Source organism: Lynx rufus, unplaced genomic scaffold (genome assembly GCF_022079265.1).
Source record: "Lynx rufus isolate CCGP_SWC_20201006 ecotype Redwood Valley unplaced genomic scaffold, mLynRuf1.p SCAF_9, whole genome shotgun sequence".
NCBI lineage: Eukaryota > Metazoa > Chordata > Mammalia > Carnivora > Felidae > Lynx > Lynx rufus.
The window spans coordinates 105,221,722-105,236,350 of NW_025814897.1; positions in this window are offsets into that span (position 1 = coordinate 105,221,722).

Sequence of the window (14,629 nt, forward strand, 5' to 3'; positions counted from 1 at the left end):
CTTGAAAGACGAAGCCTCCGCAGAGACCACCGGGGTTTAGCTCACCCCCACCCCCACCCCACAGGCCCTGCAGATCCTTACTGGCTTTCTTCACATCAGCTGTGGGGTTATCCTGGCTGCGGCCCCAAACCTTGTGGCGTCTCCCACCACTTACTGGCACCTGCTGGCCGGCGGACTGGTGGTAAGTACCCTGGAGATGCTGCCCGGTGGTGGCCAGAGGCAGGCTTTCTGCCAAACCAGGGAGGGTTACGGGGACCTGGGAATCCTCCTCCCTCCCTGGGCCCTCGAGGGAGAGAGTTTGAGTCTGAAATGGGGGTAAGGATTCAGGGTGCGGAGCCGTCCTGAGCTCCAGAGGAAGATCTCATTCACCCCACCTCACACCCCTGCTTTAGGGCTGGATGCTTCCAGGTTGGGAGCTGGGCTTCTGGGTGGTCAGCCAGAGGCTGCCGTTCCCTTGCACGTGGGGTGGCAGGGGAGGGAGCAGGGGACAAGGGTCTCCTGGCCCAGTAGGTTCAGCCCAAGGAAGAAGGAAGGTGAGGTTCCTGAGGTGGGGTGGGGTGGGGGTCCCACATTTGGCACACAAGTCAAGAAATACAGCCTCTGCGGTGGAAACCCTCCCCCTCCCCAGGACGTAGAGTCAGACACCTGATTTCTAGACCCAGATCTATCACTTGCCAGCCCTGTGACTTAGGCGGAGACAAGGGAACAATCCGCCCTGGTCTCTTCATCTTCCTATTAAGAGACTGGTCCTTCCTTAAAGTGTGATCTACAGACCAGCAGCGCTGGCCATCCCCTTGGGAGGGTGTTAGAGATGCAGAATTTCAGCCCCCACCCCCCCCCACGACCAACTGAATCAGTCTGCATTTTAACGAGTGCCTAGGCTACTTGTATGCTCATATAGTTGGAGAAGTAGTGGGCGAGGCACCTAGGAGTCTTTAGTGGTCACCTTCTAGAATTCTGTCCTACCCAGTTCTGCAGAGCCCGGTGGGAGACCTCCTGCCCTTCTCTGTAGCCATAGCCCTGTTCCTCCCTGTTAATTGGCCACATCGTGATGAACCATAGACCTCCACCCCCAGGCTAAATCCTTCACAGATGGCAAAGTTTCCAGCGAACTTTCCAGAGCAGGGGTTTTACCGGGAGGCAGAGCCACCGGGATTCCCTGGGACCGTGAATCTTCCCGCCCCTCTCTGCAGGTCTTTATCACAGGAGCGGCCACCCTGATGGCCACGGCAAATTGCACGACTCCTAGGGTGAGTTTCTCAGCCACCGTCTCTACCTCCAGGTACAAGGCATCCTGGGAAAGCTCACAGGACCCTTGTGGGAACCTTTCCACAGGATGGCGGGGAGGGTGCAGAGGGGGCTTGGTTCTCAAAGCTGCCTGCCTGCCGTGGGACACCTGATTACCCTCCTCCCCTGTGGGGGCCTCCCGCATCTGTGCCTGTCAGTAAATGCCCCAGTCCTCCACGCCTTCCGTACAGCAGAGCCCCTCCCGCGGCCGCCATGTTGCCCCTGCTGGGCCAGAACTTCAGAGGACACCACAACGATGATTTCGAATCGAGGGAAGCGAGATGATGTGTTCATCTCCGGCTGCCAGAATGTAATAGCACAGACCAGGGGTGCTTCAAACAACAGAAATTCATAGCCTCACCTTTCTGGAGGCCAGAACCCCCAAATCAAGATGGCGGCAGGATCACGTTCTCTCTGAAGGCTCTGGGGGAGAATCCTTCCTTGCTTCTCCTGAGCTTCTGGGGGTTGTTGGCAGTCCCTGCCCTTCCCCCGCTTACGGCTGCAACCCTTCGCCCCCTGCCCCCTTCATCGCATGACGTACGTCTCTTCCTTTCTGATAAGGACATTAGTCATATTGGACTAAGGGTCAACCCCAATCTAGGAAGACCTCATTTTAACCTGATGACGGCTGCAAAGGCCCTATTTCCAAACGGGTCCCATTCACATCCATAGGAATTCAACCTATCTTTTTGGAGGACACAAACCCACAGCAGACGGACGGCGGGTGGCTCTTATACTGACGCCTGCTCTGGTGGATTACCAGGATTGATGCGTGCTGTCTGCCGTGGCACAGGAAGGAGGGACCATACGTGCGTCACCTGTGCCATTGACACCAGAGCAGTCAGGACCAGCAGCAGCTCTTGGGGTCTGTGGCCCGTGGGGTCCACGCTCAAAGCAGAAATGTCTTTCCTACCTCCGGTAATCAGCTCCTAGTCCCCCGGGGAAGGTCAACAATTCTCCCCCCGATCAAGAGCCCATGGAGGAAGCCTGTGACTCCCGAAGCGTGTGAGGCCAGCACACTCCCTTGCTGGCTGGGCCGTGACAGATGCTCTCTGATCTCCTGGGCGGGTGAAGGTCAGCACAGGGCTGAACCCGGTCAGCTTGCCGTGCGCCAGCCTCGGGATGTGCGCCTCGGTGGTGCAGCTGGCTGCCAGGAGCAGGTACCCCCGGGCGAGTGCCCCGGGCCCAAAAGGTAGAGCAAGCACACAGGCCAGGGAACCAGCACCTGCCCTTTTGCACACCTTCGAACCCCGGAAACGACTCCCGGGAGCTGTCTTCTTATTCCGCACTTACCGAAGTGGGAGCCAGGGGACGCGACTGAATTGCTTTCTCAATGAGCTCGAGGTCACGTACCTACGGAGGGACTGCGGCGGAACCCGACCCCAGATCTGCCTGCTCCAGACTTACCGCTAGACCTGCTCTTTTGCTTCGAGTGGTATAAAGAATCCTTGCACGGAGCGAGAGGCTCCAGCCCGTCACCCCCTCGCAGGGCGCCCTCCAGAGAGCATACAGAGCTGGGAAGACGGTGAGGCTGAAGGTGACTGGGCTTCACCAGTGACTGTCACCCTCTCCCGACTGGGGTCCAGGTCCGATCTGCAGGAGGACGCACAAACACATCGTGCGGTCACTACCGTGGCCCCCGATGTGACAAGAATAGGGAGCGAGGACACTGGTCGGAGTCCTTTCTGCTTACGTCCCGGGGGAAGGCCAGGAGGGGCCAGTGCCACTCTTCCCAATGGGGTCCAACACCCCACGTGGGCACGGGAGGGCGGACACACACCGTCCCGTCCACTGCCGCTCTGTCCTGACCACCTCAGCAGCCCTACTGCCCGTGACTCCAGACCTTCCCCCAAACCCCCAAGACTCCGCTTCCTGCCCGTGACCTCACGTGCACCTGAATCTTCACATGGCCCCCCCTCCGAGCTGTCCTTACCAGTAGAGCCCAAATTGTTCCTCCTACCTCCCACCCCGACCCTTGTTCACTGCTCCCGCCTTCCGTCTTCCTGAGTGCTGAGACCATGGTCCTCCCTCTCTCCCCTTTCACGGCCAGGCATCTCTTCCCGTCTCTACCTCCTCACCTCCCACCCGCCCCCCAGCTCTCCTGTGCTCCAACGCCAAATAATCCTAGACGCTCTCCTGTGTATTTTCTTACTTGACCTCTCTATACTTTTTGCTGTGGGAGGTCTGTCTGAGTGGCTGATATTGTGGAATTTGGAACTGGATGGCTTTAGCTCCCCCACTGTGTGGCTATGTTTTTCTGAACCTCAGTTTCATCCTCTGTGAAATGGCGCTAATAATATTACCGACCTGATAAAGGGATTAGCAGGTGCTCAACGGATGGCTGATGACTGCCACCTCCTTGGAAGCTTGTCTTCCTTTCCCCGTCCCCGTACCAGTCTTCAGCCCAGTACCCAGTGCGTGCCCTCCCGGTCAGATCTGCTGGACTGACTCCCAGGACCCGAGCAGGGGTGCAGAAGGGAGGAGGGACAACGAGAACATTGGGGTGGGGGGAGGGGACAGAAGCCTCTCCCCTACACCCAACGTGCAGTGGCCAGCGTGAGCCCCACTGGTCTACACTGGGGGACTCCTGTGCAGCGGCCAGGGTGAGCCCCTCTGGGTCCATGCTCGGGGATGCTGCTCTGGGGAGTCCCTGAGAACGGAGAAGAGGGCTGGGGAAGAAGATGTCTACAGGAGCTTAAAGGCCAGGGCCACCGTAAAACTGACAGGGGTAGGGGCGCCTGGGTGGCGCAGTCGGTTAAGCGTCCGACTTCAGCCAGGTCACGATCTCGCGGTCCGTGAGTTCGAGCCCCGCGTCGGGCTCTGGGCTGATGGCTCAGAGCCTGGAGCCTGTTTCCGATTCTGTGTCTCCCTCTCTCTCTGCCCCTCCCCCGTTCATGCTCTGTCTCTCTCTGTCCCAAAAAAATAAATAAACGTTGAAAAAAAATTAAAAAAAAAAAAACTGACAGGGGTAGGTAGAGGGGCGACAGCGTGTGGCAAGGCCAGACAGATTGGGGCAGCAGATGCGACGGGGAGAAAGGGCAGAGGGGTGACACCTCCGGGTCCTGGCTGGTGCCTGAAGCTGAGCCTGCCCTGTAGAGGCTGGTGATAAGCTCGTTGCCCTGGCCCCTCACGACCGGCCTTCCAGGGCGCAGGAAAGAGATTCTGTACCATGTCACAGAAGAAAGTGAGGCTCAGGGAGTTGACGTAACCTGGCTGAGGTCACAGCCAGCTCCGGAACCCAGATATAACTCGTGGGCAACCTTCTTTCCAGGGGATACCGGGGCTATAAGAGGAACTCGGCCCCGAGCCCGTGGTCTGGGGGTCAGGCAAGTGCTGCCTGGCCGGCAAGCGGGGAAGCCTGGGTCGCAGGGGAGCAGACACAAAAGGATCTTAAGGGATCATGGGATTGCGGGGGCTTCAGGGCGAGCTAAAGGCAACTAGCCTGGCTCTTCCTTCCTCTCCCGACTCTAGCACCTGGACCCAGGCCATGCCCAGGCCATGGCTATAGCAGCGCCTCCTGAAAGCCCACCTCACCAGGTGCAGGAGCCCCCAGCCGCTGCGTGAGCACAAAGCACCCGCTGTTCCCGGGAGCTGAGCTCAGTATGGCCTGTGAGGACTCTTCTCTGGCACCTGGCCTCTCTGAGGCTCTGTGGTCTCTCCATTCCTTCCTCTGGGGTTTGGAAGTCCCAGCTTCATAGATCAGTCCCCCAGTTGCACACACACACACCAGCATGGAGACAGACCTGCTCGTGGTGTCTTGGAAACATCCCCCCACGTGGCTTCTTTGTCATCAATAAAAGGTTGGCACTCAGCTGGGATCACATCTGTCTGGACGCAGTGCCTAACGTTGCATAGCTTACCTGTGTGTGCAAGTCTGGGGACCCCGGGCATCTCATGTCCACACGGGTGGGTAGACAAGCAGGCAGGATTATCTGTCCATTCCTCATGTGGCAACCCCATTTTGTTTCCCAAGACCCCGATGCTAAATGAGAAGCCATGAAAGGAAAATATTTTCGTGAACACGAGTGGAGAAGTTACGATACTTCCATCCATTCCCACCCAAGGAAATCAGGCAACTCTCAGAAAAACGCTCAGCAAAGACAAGCGTACAGGTAGCAAGCCCTGAATGTAAACACACTTATAAAAAAAAAAAAGTATAATTGTTTCATTATCCCCACCCCCCACCCCAAGGAAGGAAAGCGTTGTAGATAGATGGCGGGTGGAGGAGGAGAAAGTCCCTCCTGAGATTTCTTCTTCAACATCTTTACCAATTTCATGTGATTATGGAAGTTTGGTGAGTCTAAAACTCTGATGGGGTAGACCAGCAGGCTGGAGATTCAGAAAGAGTTGCAGCTCCCATCCGTGCCTTCTAGCCAGAGGCAAATCAGTCTTTGTTCTGTTCAGGCCTGCAACCGATTAGACAAGGCCCACCACAACATGGAGGGCAATTTGCTTTACTCAAAGTCCACTGATTAAATGTTAATCTCTCCCCCCTCCTAAAAAAACCACCTCCAAAAAAACATCCAGAAAAGTGTTTGACCAAATATCTGGGCACGGTGGCCCAGCCCAACTGACACACAAAATTAATCATCACAACCCCCACTTACCCCAGGCCAAGGCAACCCACCTTCTATGGTGAAACCCCAGTCTCCCCAGAAGAAGCCGATAGAAGTCTCGGGAGGTATACTCTGTGCTCTCTGACAGATTTGCTGGGGAAGAATCCTTGTGGGGCAAATTCTCGTGGACAAAATGCATGTGCACCCGCTCTGGGCCAGACCCCAATGCAGGTGCTAGGGAGGCAGGAAAGGGCCAGGCAGAGTGGTCTCCCCACCACACATCTCAACACCTAGCTAAAACTGCCAGGAAAGCCATTCCCGGCCCTCGGGGGACTCCAGAGTGGAACAGGAGTGCAGAGGAAACTATGCTAAAGCTGGCATCTGGGGAAGGAAGGGAAACTGGCCGGGCAAAGCGAAACGGGGGTCCTTCAGAAGGAGAGGAACACGTGCTGAGGACCCACAGGAGATCGCACAGTCAAATCAGAGGGTAACGTGGGAGAGGTGGAGGCTAGCTCTTGCCCCAAATATTCACACCCCCGATCCTTCCAGAAAACAGACCCAGGTTTGTTCGGCTCACCTGGTTTACGTCTGAAAACAGTGCGAGGGAAAGAGCGTGTGTCTGATGTCAGGGACTCTGACAGGTCCAGTGATGCCAATGATGGCTTCCGTAAGGTTAGCGCGCGTCACTCACCAGCAACGACCGGGCGCCAGGGCCCTACCCCCGGTCTCTACACGCGTACCTCAGTCCCTCCTCCCACTATGGGACATGGGTGCCAACCTGCACCCCATTTCACACCAGAGGAAACGGAGGCTGGGTAAGGTAAAGTAACTGCTCCCCCCATCACACAGCCTGGTTGCCCATGGCTGAGACGGTCGGACTCAGCAACCAGCTGTGCTAACGCTCCGTGTGTCGCTGATTCCAGAGGACCCGACACCGGTGGCGAACCGGCGTGAACCAGAGGCCTCACCCTGGCAGAGAAGGTACTGTCGACCTGCTGATAGACATTCAGATGCCCGCCGCTTCCTGGTGCCCACCTCCGTCAGAGGTGACAGCAGGTTGCAGAATGCACGCGCCAGTACCTGGGACGTGCAAGGTAGAGCGCCCGTGTGTCCTCAGTACAGGTCTAGTTACACCTGTCTTCGTGATGTGCCACCCAGACCAAGGCTCCCATCTGGGTGATAAATTCTCAGGGCACAGGAGCCCCTGAGAAAGTTGCTCTCAACCCTCAGCCCCAGAGACATATGATGACAGGCCACCAGGAGGTGGTGTGGAATCAGGTACCGAACGTGGGCAGCCACTGAGGCTGCTGTCCCAGTGGATCGGCTCTGCTCAAGGCTGCACTCAGATATTTATTTGGGGCGCCTGGGTGGCTCAGTCGGTCGAGCATCCAACTCTTGATTTCGGCTCAGCTCGTGATCTCACAGTTTGTGGGTTTGAGCCCCACATCAGGCTCCACACTGTGCAGAACCTGCTTGGGATTCTCTCTCTCCCTCTCTCTCTCCCTCTCTCTCTCTCTCTCTGCCCCTCCCCTGCTCTCTCTCAATAGTCCTGCCTGCCGTGCAGATCAGAAATACTTGGTACCCTTCAAATTAATAATCTTCCAATATTTGTGCAACGTTAACTTGGGGTGGGAAAAAATCATTTTCCCGTAGATAAAAATTGTAACGCTCTTTCTTCATGGTCCAAATGGAGTTGTATGCACCGACCAGAACTCCGGTTTATTTGGAATTGTCTTTCCTGGTTCTCCTCTCCCGCAAAGCTGGATGGAGCGCATCACTCGGTTGCCAACGGCAGAGTGACTTCCCGGGGGAGCAAACATGTCTCTTTCTACATAGAGTCTCCAGGGGGCGCCTGGGTGGCTCAGTGGGTTAAGCGTCCAGCTTCGGCTCAGGTCATGATCTTGCGGTTTGTGGGTTGGAGCCCTGCGTTGGGCTCTGTGCTGACAGCTCGGAGCCTGGAGCCTGCTGCAGATTCTGTGTCTCCTTCCCTCTCTGCCCCTCCCCTGCTTACGCTCTCTCTCTCTCCATCTCTCTCTCTCTCTCAAAAATAAATAAACATTAAGAATTGTTTTTCAAATACAAAAATAGTCTCCACTTGTCTGCAGGTGTTCATGGTTTGCTCTCTATAGTTATTCTGTCTGTAGTTTCTTTGCAACCAAAAACTTTTGTGGAGACATTTAAAGTCTCGCGGATGCGATCTTCGTAAACACCTCTTTGCTGTGCATTAATTGGTTTCGGAATCTGGGCTGCCTGGCGATGCCCACCCCAACCCCCGGGGGCTGCCAGCGGGCTGGTCTCATGGCTGGACAGACCAGAGGACACAGTAATTTGCGATGCACATCAAAAAATATCCCCCTACCCCCACTGACATGTGCCAGTGCTAGGGAGGAGAAAGCTTTCTATTTAAGGGTATTATCCACTTATGTGCTTACTTATCTGTTTAAGAGTATTTTGGCAAAAGGGACACGCATTTCCTTTCCACCAGCTCCATGAGGGCCTACAGGTGGAAACCTGAGTCAACAGGCAGCAGATTTCTGGTAAATCCCTATGAGGTTTCAGTGTTCCTCTGAGTCAGTGCCTGGGGAAGCTGCCCGCCTGGACCTGCCTCCTCCAAGAAGTCCTCCCTGATAGCCCCTCATCCTCAGGAACCTCAGCTGGTGAAACCTGATCGGTTTTGCCCCTGGGCCTCACTTGCCTACTTGGGTTGGCTGCCTCACAGGCTTCAGCTGTTCTCAGCTAGAGGACAGCGTCCCCGTCTTTCACTGGTTTGTGCACCCGTGACATCCAGAACATGCCAGGCAGCAAAGACAGTTTGCTGGAATCGATCTCTTATGTGTTGACTGATTCTAAATCCCTCTAGAGAGCGTCCAGGAACAAAGTCCTTGAACAAACCCCTTTCGTATGCACCTAAAGACCCCCTATCACTCATCATACATTTAACAATTTTTTTTTTAATTTTGAGAAAAGGTTGGGACTCTTAACTATTCACTCTTAATTCTTTTATTTATTTATTTACTTTAGTTTTTTAACCTTTTATTTATTTTTGAAAGACAGAGAGAGAGAGCACGAGTGGGGATAGGGCAGAGAGAGAGCAAGACAGAATCTGAAGCAGGCTCCAGGCTCTGAGCTGTCAGCACAGAGCCCGACACGGGACTCGAACCCACGAACTGGGAGATCATGACCTGAGCCAAAGTCTGGTGCTTAACTGACTGAGCCACCCAGGCGCCCCAACCCTTAATTATTTTAAATGTTCCCGATTCTCATCATTCTCTATTCTATTCTCCGCTATGACTCTCAAGAAATCCCCACCACAGTGTGAGCTGGCCTTTGTCCAGAAAATAATGGTACATTATCATAACAAGTATCCCAGGTAAAGTTAATAAATCTCTCCTGAGAAACCATCATCCAAAATTGTGCCGGCTTGATGTGCCATCTTTATCGACTCACTCATTCAATAATTATTTATTGGGGAACTACTAAGTACTCTGGGAATACGGTAACAAACATGATAGGAAAAAAATCCCATCCATAGGGCACCAACATGCTAGCCGGTGGGAAATAATAAACAAGTAAGCGTGTAATACATACTAATTTATTGTAACTAAAGAACAAGGGAAGCTTGCCCACCCAATCTGCTTCCAATAAAGTCATGAGGCTGATTAGGCACCATCTCTGCCAATCACATCTGCTCCAAGAGAGGGCACAAGACGTTGCCCCTTGAGGTAGACACCTGATTGTAAGCAAATACTTTCTGTTGCAGTTACCATTGCTTCGTAACAAACAACCCCCAAACCCAGTGATGTAAAACATCCATTTGATTACGCTCATAGGTCCTGTGGTGCAGAACCTGGCATAGCGGGGAGAGTGGCCTCTGCTCCATGATTTCGGGGACCTCTGCTGGAAAGATGCAAAATTGGGAGTCACCTGACAGGTGGGGGCTAGGATGATCTGGAAGCATCTTGGCTCCTGCCTGGCAGACGATGCAGTTGTCAGCTGGAACACCTTCACTGGCCTCTCCATGCGGTTGGCGCATAGGACGATGGGGGCTTCCTCACAACATGGCAGCTGAGTTCCCAGAGTGAGCGTGCCACGAGAGCCAGGCAGACGCGCATGACATTCTTACGATCTGGCCTCAGAAGTCACACACCAGGGGCGCCGGGGTGGCTCAGTCGGTTAAGCATTCGACTTTGGCTCAGGTCATGATCTCACGGTCTGTGAGTTCGAGCCCTGCATCGGGCTCTGTGCTGATGGCTCAGAGCCTGGAGCCTGCTTCCGATTCTGTGTCTCCCTCTCTCTCTGCCCCTCCCCCATTCAAGCTCTGTCTCTCTCTGTCTCAAAAATAAAAAAAAATTAAAAAAAAAAAGAAGTCACACACCATACTCTTTTGGCCAAAGCAATCACAAAGGTCCTTCTAGGTTTGGATGTAGGAGAGACGAAGGCCCCGCTACTCAAGGGAAGGGGTGTCGAGGTCACACTGGAAGAAGAGGACGTGGATAGCAGATACCGTTGCTGCCAACTTTAGAAAATGCGGTCTCCCACCCCTTCTGTCTCTAATCTCAAAAGGAAAAAAAAAAAGCGGGGTATCTGAATCTGCCCAGAGCCATCTCGCAGGTAGAGGGCTAAAACCACTCGGGCAGAGAGTGATAATATCTGAGCATTGTGTGATATTTTATTTTGAGCTGAAAGTACCAGAGCCTGCTCTCTGTGCAAGGTGTGCAATTTCTTAATGACCTAAAACGTCTGCCTCCGGGCTTATTCTTGATGTAGGTCCAATGGCTAAAACACAAGGGCAGGGAGGTACGGGTGAAGGCGCACACGCTTTGGGGGCGGAGCGCTGCGTTCAAATCCTCTCTGCGCCTTTTGCCAGCTGCCTGTTCCTGGACAACTTCCTTCTCTAAAAACCCGGGTGGTGGGAGCAACTTCCCGAGGGGGCTGTTGCCACACCCTCCATGCTTAGTAACCACTCTGACAGGATCTCGGTCATCTGAATTTCCAGGGGCGCCTGGGTGGCTCAGTCGGTTAAGCATCCAACTCTTGATTTTGGCTCACATCACAGTCTCAGTCGGTGGGGTCGAGCCCTACATCTGTCGGCACAGAGCCTGCTTGGAATTCTCTCCCTCTCTCTCTACCCCTCCCCCACCCATGCTTCCTCTCTCTCTCAAATAAAAACATAAAACGTTTTAAAAAAAAAAAATAAACTTCCAGGGACATTGGTATGGTTTTGTGTATTTTCCATCCACTGCAATAAAATACCTTCTCGTAAATTGCTACAATCTTTATGTCCTGAAAAGTCACCGTAAACGATCCGCTTTTAAAAGCTGTAAACGTCTGTAAACAAACAGACCTGTTTGTTTCTACAATGGCTGTTCCGCAGAACAAGCCTTGGGGTGGGAGATCCAGAAAAACGAGCCTGGCGGATCCAGCGGGGGGCGTCAGGGGCAGCGACTCTATCCTGCACCTGGGGAGTTTGAGGTTCTGGAAGGCGCGTGAGAAGAACAAAGAAGCAAGACCGTTGGCTCGGGGGACACCTCATCTCACTAATCTGGCACTGAGTGGGCCAGCTCAGTCTGATTCGGGCTGGTCGCAGCGCACAGCTGGAGGGTGCAGAGGTGGGGAGAACTGAGATTTCCTGGCCACGGGGCCTGCAGACCCCACCTTCAAACAGGGACCACCTCGCTGGTCTGTGCTTCAGGAAAGGAGCCTCACACTTTGCTCCTTGGTCACCAAGGCCAGGTGTCCAGGGGTTGCCATGGAGATGAGGGCTGCCATCTTGGTTGGGGGAGGCATCCCTCCCTGGAGCAGATACCCCGCCAAGGAAAGGCCAGAGCCTAGAAAGACAAATAAAACATTAGGGGAAATGAAAGGAGAAGAATTCGCGATCGGGGAGGAAGGGAGGGGAGGTGACTCACTGTGAAACTCTGCACTCAGGCAGATCTCGGAACTGAGAGTCGTGGGTGGGGACATGGGAACATCTCTCCGCCAAGTTCTCCATCCCCACACAAGGATGAAGCCCCCAGCTGTCACCCGCTGATGCGTGTCCAAGGCCTGTAGCCCTGCCTCCTAGACACAACCTTCAGGAGCAGAGATGGCTCCTGGCCAGGGCCGGGCAGCCAGATTTCGACTTACACGTCCTGAGTTCAGGTTCTGCCACCTTCCATTTGCGCGTGGGCTGGCAGGTCACGTGACCTCTCCGCGATGCTATTTCCTCACCTGGACACTTGGGAAAATGATTCCCGCTCCGCCTTCCTCCGAGGAAAGTTTCAAGATTCGAGGGTTGAATATCTGCGCCCCCAAGACAGTGCAGGCGCCCTCCCGGGAGAGGCCACAACTGCCCTGCTCGCTGCCATACGCAGAGCTCCGGCCACAGAGCAAACACTCAATAAATATTTGGTGGATCACTAAATGACGAGGTGGTGGTGAGCCCGGCCCCACCCCGTCTGGGAAAGTGAAGCGGGAAAGCTCTTCCTGCACCACTGAGCTTAGAGAAATGCGGCCTCTCAGGCCTACTCCAGACCAACCGAATCACAATTTCTGGGGCCAGGGCCCAGACTGGATTTCAACCCCTCCCTAGGGTTCCGATGCTCCCCGACATTTGTTTGCTGTTTGCAATGCTTGCCGGGGAGAGCTCAAGGTGGGGTACGAGCTGCCGTGGCCCCCTCCCCGGGGACTCTCCCTCCCACCTGGCACAGGTGTTCATTCCCCAGCCCACCCCCACCCCTTCTTGGACCTGCCTGGAGACAGGGGGACATGCTGTGGTGGCTGGCGCAGGGAGGAGGTCTTGTCTTCTGGGGGGGCGGGGGGGGTAGGCCTGCCCCTTCCTGTTTTAGCAGAACCTGCAGCTGCCGTGGGGGATGAGGAGATAAGCTTTGAAGGTACCCAAGAACTTTGCAAAGTGGCCCCTTCCCCATCCAGTCAGCTTCTCTGTCCCCCAGCAATGCCCCGTGGGACAGCTGGGAGGCCTCACACCAAGGGCCCCAGGTGCGACTCCCCCCAACCCCCACCAACACCCTCTTCCCGGCCCCTCTGCTGAGGTCTCTGCCCTGCTCCTCCTGAGGCCCTGAGAGTCAGTGCGAGCTTCTGGGAACACACAGGAGATGAGCATCTGAGGTAAGCACCCCTGATAAGAACTGACACCATAACCCTTGTCCTGTCGCACGTTCTCAGTAGGGTCTGATTCAAGGTTTCTAGAAGCAGCAGTTCACACACGCAAAGGGGGAGGGGAGCAGACACTGAAGGAGGGGGAGAGCTGGATCTCCAGCAGGTCAAAGCCAAATGCAGCCAGGCCAAGTGACAAAGCCCGCACCTGTCCAGGAGAGCCAACGGCTCACGTCCAGGATCCAGGGGACGGCAGCTGGAACGAGACTGAGGGTCTCCGTTGATGGCTGGCCATCAGGAAGAGGATGGGGACCCAGCCACCCTGATGGGAGTTGTGGAGCAGGGAGGTGACAAATGCACTCAGCTCTCCATGCGGCAGTCAACCCTGGGGGCCTGCAGGAGCACTGGACACCACATTCTGGAAGGTTGTAGAGCACTGCTGTCTCTCCCGGAGGTTTACTGTGTTGTCTGAGGACAGCTGGAGGAGAGGGAGACATTTGGCCTGGAAGAAGACAACCCTGGGGAAAACTACAGGAAAGCTGCCTTCAAATGCATGACAGACCTCTGAGTGGAAGGGCGGCCCAGCCCCGCAACACCTCCACCTGTCCTCACTCCAGCCACAGTGGGCCACGTCCCACGGCCAGCCGCCCACCCACCTCCCCCGACTAAGGAACCCCTTCTACGTCCTCAGCTCCCCCTGCCTCCACTCCTGGCTCAGCGATGGGACAGTAAGAGTGTGGGTGTGGCATCAGGAAGCCCCAAGCTCCAGTCCTATCCTTCCCTCCGTGTCACTCTCCCCAAGTGTCACCCTCTGCCAAATCACAACCCCTCCCAGCCTTGGATTTCCCTGTCAGGAAACCCGGGGCGTTCACCTCCCACCTGACTCAGGTGTCCGGTCCCAGCCCACCCCCCACAGGGCGGCCGTGAGCTTCTCCCTTTGTTCCCTCATTTGGCAAGTGCTCGTCTGGTCCTAGCAGTCACCCGCTTGCACTGACATCCCACGGGACCGAGCAAGCACCCAGGAGAAGCCTGGCACTTGGGGACTGCCCGGTTAGTGCTGCTGGTGACCACACGACCCGTTCCCTGGCCACCTCTGATCTCGATGCCGAGCAGAGGACCGTACAGATACGGGTCCCTGACATCTGGAGACGGCCGAGTCCTCTCACTGCAGCACCTGTAGCTGGCTGGGGACCGATGGCTCAGAGGAGAACACCCGATCCATATCTCTGTGGGTGCACGGTTTTCTGCAGTCAGCAGATCTCGGGTTACATAAGTAAGGCGAATAGTGCCGATATAGCACGCTCTGCCCACTGTGCGAGGCGCACAGAGCCACAGCTGGCCCGCGGGGCAACCAGGCGCCCAGCACCATGGTGCACGGACCAGGATCAGCGTGAAGAAGAGGCGAGCAAGGCAGCTAAGCATCCCAGCTCTGGAACTGTAATCCTAGCACCTCAGTGTGTAGCTGTGTGACTTCAGGCAAGCACCTTGGCCTTCCTGTGCCTCGATTTCCTTAGCCAGATAATGGGGAGATTCACTCCTTTTAAAAAAAAATTTTTTTTTAATGGTTTATTCATTTTTTGAGAGAGAGCACGAGCAGGGGAAGGTCAGAGGGAGAGAGGCAGGCACAGCATCCGAAGCAGGTTCCAGGCTCTGAGCTGTCGGCACACAGCCTAACGCGGGGCTTGAACCCG